The sequence below is a fragment of the Falco punctatus genome (genome assembly GCF_963210335.1).
Source record: "Falco punctatus genome assembly, chromosome: 11".
Lineage (NCBI taxonomy): Eukaryota > Metazoa > Chordata > Aves > Falconiformes > Falconidae > Falco > Falco punctatus.
Genome location: NC_137591.1, coordinates 215,702 through 221,701, shown reverse-complemented (window position 1 = coordinate 221,701; position 6,000 = coordinate 215,702). Strand labels below are relative to the sequence as shown.

The 6,000-nt window shown below is 42.2% G+C and overlaps 1 long non-coding RNA gene across 1 annotated transcript in view; it reads right to left on the bottom strand.

Moving 5' to 3' along the window:
• Positions 1-599: 599 nt before the first annotated feature.
• The window catches only part of LOC308071433, a 127,306-nt gene continuing 121,905 nt past the window's right edge, over positions 600-6,000 (bottom strand). The window contains exon 2 of the long non-coding RNA XR_013931204.1: positions 600-2,638. This is a non-coding gene — a long non-coding RNA (uncharacterized lncRNA). The remainder of the gene's footprint in view (positions 2,639-6,000) is intronic.

Here is a 6,000-nt window from a genome sequence, read left to right as displayed (position 1 = left end):
CCCCACCCCCTTGTCTCTCCTGATGCATTGATTGTATTTTTGGGGAGGGTGAAAGGGAGTCTGAGGGATTGGTGGCAGGAATGCAAGTGGGAAACACTTCAGTTATGAGTTTTGGGAGTCGCTATGGCATGTTCAGTATTTTGTCAGACAAATCAACCTGCAGAGTGGCAGCCTGTGCAATACGAGGCTGTTAAAGAGTTAAGCAAAGCAGTGCGGGAAGGGAGGATTCATAATACATTTGCTATGTCCCTTCTTGAAGTGATGGCAGAGCCTTATACGCTCACACTGCATGATTGGAAGTTATTGCTTTGTATGGTACTAACTGATACAGTATATGATGTGGTTATTTGATTTTTGTGAGCTATGTGTAGTGGCCTTGATTGAAAACCTTAATCGGGGAATTGCTGTTAACTATGAGCAGTTGGCTGGAGCAATTAACTGTGCCGATTCTGTGACTCAGGCAAGGTATCCCAGGGACAACTGTTTGCAAATGAATGAGACGGCTATTAAGGCAGTCCGGATGCGGGAGTCTTGCCACAGTCTTGCAGGGTCCTGGAGAGTCACTAACTGTAATACTAACTTGATTGATTGGCTTCAGAATATTTTGCAACAAGTCGAACATCAGGAAGCTCAAGGGTTGCTTTTAAAACAACTAGCTGTGATAATGCCAATGAAAATTGTAAACGGGCAACTTTCACAATCGCAACCCCAACATGTGTCAAATGATTGTAACGCAGAACTCACAGCAGACTGTAATTCTCAGGCTGAGTTCTGGAATGCAGCATAACAGATTTTTGCTTCTCTAATCTCTTCTGTAAGAATAGCACACGCTCTTAACTTGCTTAGTAAATTAGGCTGCTAGCTTGCTAAACAAAGTAATACTACAAATACTGTTCTTTTTTTTCTGGCTTATTAACAGATGTTGATTCTGTCCATCATATGTTGCTACAGAACCGAGGTGCTATTGATTTTTATTATTAGCACAGGGACACAAGTGTGAAGACTTTGATAGGATGTGTTACGTGAATCTGAGTGACCACTGTGAATTAATTTACAAAAGTATACAAAACTCAAAAGCCTTAAAACAAAGATCTGCAACAGAGCCAGGGGCGGGATGCCTTTGGTCTCTTCTCACGGCTGGGAAACTTTGGGCCATGACTCAAAAGTATTACAGGATTTATTATAATTATCTTTAACCACCTTATTGATGTTTGCCTTATGTCTCCCATGCTTTTTTTTTCCTGTATTCAGTGTTTAGTTGATTGTAACGTAAAGCAGGTCATGGTCACCCAGCTACACACACCCTTTGCCTCCTCGCAATTAAGCAAAAAAGGGGAGGATAGAGAATGTCTGAAGAGATATACAGGAGAGGAAACTGGAGAATATTTGACCTAACAAGAGATGAGAGAACAGCTAGGTATTGTGAAGGAGAGGAGGAAAGATAAACATGGTTATCTAGTGTTTAATAGGTGTCTGCATGCTTGTAGTGATATATAGCTGTGTAACTGCATGAATGATTTCTGCCCTGAGCCTGGTGGAGCATACAGCTGCGGTTTGTGTCCGGGCTCAGAGATGTAAATAGGGGCTTCTTTGTTACGGTAAAAGTGTTTCTCTTTGCATAAAAAAAGAGGGAATGAAGGGAATGACCCCAGAGGTATGTTCAGAGAAGGCATGCTATGTTTCGGACTTTTTGACTGAACCAGTTCTTGTTTGGTGTGCCCTTCCACCTATGTATAATATTAATCCAAAAGAAGATGATATTGTTTACACTTTGTTGATAATTGTTTTTCTGTAGATGTTAAAGTAGTAGGAGGCTATGATGGGAATGTGTCGCAGCGGTTCCTATCTTACCCAGAGTAACAGCAGGGAAAGCATTAAAGAGTTAAATCACCTTGTTTGGTAGGCAGTTAAGAATGTAAGTCAAAATTGCCACTGTTTTTTGTTGTTGGTTCAGGGACATGGCTGTGAGGATTTTGATGGTATGTGCTGCGTGGATTTTAGGCGCCCCATTGCAGCAACATGTTATCAAAATCTGAGAAAATTTCAGCCTTTTTGGCATTCATTCAATCAATTGGCAGTATTGTTTGTTTGCTATTACCTTGGTTGCTGTCATGTTTGCAAGGGCCCTGCAGAACATGGCAAACCTGGTACTAGGTGTTCAAAAACAAAAAGGGGAAATTGTAAAATTGTACGGAACAAAGACAGTGGGTTATTTTGACACTGATAATATGTCTCAGTTTTTTATTTGTTCTATTACTTATACCTTGTTTTTACTTGTTCGGTTTCAAAGGTTCTTTTTGTGCAACAGGAAGGGGGAGATGCAGGAGCGGTCTGCAAACTGGGACCATGCGCGGGAATCAGTTAGCTGAGGGGAATTTGCTCGAGCTTGTCTAGACAACAATTAACATGATGAGGCGTGTTTGCAGAGCACAGGGGGGTGGGAGACGGATGGCGCCAAGGAAAGGTAACACCTTGCTGTTGATTGCTGGTAGTTAACCACCAATCAGGGATTGCCTAGTATGCAAGGCTTAGCTTCAAGAACCAATCTGTTTAAAACGCGCAGCTTCTGAAAGTCTATAAAAACTCGTGCTTCTGTACAATAAATTGACATTTGCTTGCATCAAGCTGCGTCCCATCTCTTCATTCGCCGCAGTGCCAGGTTGCTCAAGCCACTGCTTGGACCATCTGTTTTGTCTTTATCTTCTTAGCTTCCTGAGAACTGTCTGCAAACATCAGGCTGGGGCAACACCTTTGATTTAAGGATTCTTGTTGCTACCCTTGTGTCTCCTCAGTTGTTGCTTTCTAGCTCATTCCTGAATACTGGCCAGGAATTCCTGGTTCACTTCTTGAGCTCCTCCTACTAGTATCAAGCTTTTAGCCGAGGAGCTCGAGTCAGTAAGAAAGAGGCAGAAAACAGCCAGACACCTGGTTCCCATGCGTTACTAGGAATGGAGGACATTGGTCTGGATAGACGAAAAACAAACACTGCTGTGCTGGCAGCAAGGGTTGGGTACGGAAGAATCTGGGAAAAAAGAAAAGGAATAAAAAAAAAAAAAAAAGAGTATCTTGTGGTCTTACAGTCTTGTAGCACGCAGTTCCTGCAAAACAACACAGGAACAATGTCTCCAACTAGTTGTCGGCAATGAAGGTAACAGGGGACAGTCTTCCACTGTGGATGCTACCTACCCCTTTCCCAAAACCCAGAAGAATCTTTCCACAGAGATGCATCTCATGGTATGAGTTGGAACCAATTTACGAAGCCGAGCATTGTTCCAGAGGTAATTTTGTTAGATGTGCTTTAGATATTTTAGATTTTTCAGACTGTGGCCTGGGTGTGCAAACAGACCCTTAGGGCAATTTTACTACATCAGGCAGGGAAGCAGCATAGCTTTTCCAGAACAATACACCAGGAGCATATTCCTACTTTTTTAGATCCCTGACTTGCGTGGAGCCACTGGGAGCATGTCTTCCAATTTGCTGGACTGTGTCCTGGCTCCAGGCTAAGCTTACAGGGAACTAGCTCCAGAGATGCTCCCTCATGACCCCAAGTATCTCGTGCTGCAACCGCAGAGAGCCACGAGTGCAAAACAGCCTTTGACACAATTTGTGCCCATGACTGGCATTTGTAAGGAGGAATACCAGGTTTCCCAACATGTCAAAACTAACTTTACGATGTTGCAAGTCCTAAATACTACAATACCGGATGAGAGAGAGAGAGGACTTTCTGTCATTAAGAGAGTTCAACCAGCACAGCCATTGCCCTCTATCCATTTTCGTGTCAGTTAAAGCCTACGCCTTTTTGTTCAGGAATGCTATTTTCTTACAGATTCTTCCATTCATGTAAAGGGGCTCTTAGCTGGGCAGTAGGCAGTAGGTATTATCACAAAATAAGAGATTCATAGGAGCAACAGCCACAGATATCTGTCTTTCTAGTGTAAAAATCTTGGGCTGTTGAGGCAGCGTGGTGATGTTACAACAAAAGGCATAGGGAGAAGTGTAAAGGGAAGCTCTTGAAATCAGTCCAGTTTTAATGAAAACAGAAACCCATCAGGTTGCTTTGCCTTATATCTTTCTAGCTTTCCTGTTCACTGGAGCACTTGAAACACACATCTCTGTGTTGTCCTCGTCAGTGTCATAAGCTGTCCTTGCAAATGAAATTGTGCTATTCTCCTCAGGGATGAATCTGAACTTCTCAGTTCGTTTGGGTCTGAAAAGCAGCTTACTAAGCTTACTCTGCCATTCGTGTCTCCCTTCTGTTGCTCTGCACAAAACAGGGTATGTATTAATGATGCTGGCCCTGATCCTGAATGTCCTTTTTGCTGATGGTGGGACCAGGGGGGAGACCTCGTGTATGCTGAAATAATCACCGAACCCCTTTGATCCACTTCAAAACTCCCAGGTCTTTTTTATCTACTTGTGTTTGAACTAGGAGACATGACAAGTATATACTCACAATTAACACAGTCCATGAGGATTTAGATGGGGAATGCAATTTATTTGCCCTTTAACTGTCCAATTTTGGACATTTTCATAAGAAAAATGAGAAAATTACTTTCAGAGGACTGATAACAAGCAATTTGTAGAGTGACAGATGTCAGAAACAGACGGCACCATCCTAAAATGGAGTGGATGCAGAGCACCTGCATCTATGTACACCTCTTCCTATACACATATTTCAGGAATGGGATTGCATCAATAGATAAAATAGATATCGCTATGAGACTCTGCATCTCAAAACTCCTTGCAAGTCTGCAGGAGGACTGACCAAAAGTCTAAAGATCAGATTCAAGGCTAAAAAAAATTTGCATGACAGTCAAAGACCAGCACTGATTTAAAAGAATTGTACGTGAGGAGGCCAGTAACAGAGGGAACACAACCTAAAGACAGCACTCTAAAGTTTTACAGCCTGTTTCATGGCCACATGTAGGTGTGGCAGTTACCTGGAGGACACCTGCTCTCCTATCACAAAGAGTAAATGCCTCACAAGTTTGTGATCCAGATGGAGGAAAGGCTGTGCTACTGCCCCTTAGCCCCAGCTACACTCACGCCTTGTCCTGTTTAATGGCTGCTTTGATTGTTTTTTGGAATTGTTAAATAGGTGAAAACATTGTCTGTTTGTTATTTCTGTTATTGCTGTTGTCATTTCATAGAATGCTAAAGGCTACTCTCAAAAGATAAAGATGAGGTTTACCTTCCTATTTGATCCTTACAGTGATAAACAATTTCAGGTTGTCATAATTTCAGACAACCAAGCTTAAGAAATCCTAAATCAGTCTGTGCAGTGGGAGAGAGGGCACTTACTCAACCTGTCATGACAATGAAGCAACATTTGAGGACTTACGAATTGGATATGCCAAAAATTTCAGCCTTGAAAACCATTAAGTGACCTGTGGAAATGCAGGCCTCCTTAGGACAACAGAAACACGCAGTACCAATACGCCTATGTTTCATTTTGCTTTCCAGTTCTAGTGGAAGCAAATCAGCTGTTCTGTAACATGCTGCTACCACCACAGTCAGTTCTGGTGCTTAAACTGGAGTCCCACCGTTATAAATGCTGGTGAGCTGCTGGCCAGGCACTCTGCACAACAAATTTTTCTTTGGATCTCTCTTGGTGATCTCACCAGTTGCAAAACAGCCTAAAAATTGTATGATTCAGAAGACAGTGGTAAGTTCATGTTTTTACCCTAGTAGCTTCGTGAGGAGAATTCTGAATCCTGTCGGTGCCTGGGAAGATTAAATTTAACCTCCCATTTTCTGGATTTTGTTGGGCGTGAAGGAGGAAGAAGAGTTTGAGTTTAGTAAACATGAAGAGACTCTTGATGAATGTTCTAGAGGCCAAAGAGCTGTTCTACATTTTTTTTACTTTACCATCAAATGAAGAAACATGGGGTTCTGCCCCCCATAATAGTAACAACTCAAGCATCATATAGCTGTAGAGATGACATTTGAAGTATTTAAGTAGAGTCTAAAAAATGAGGCAACAGAACAGGAGATAAACTG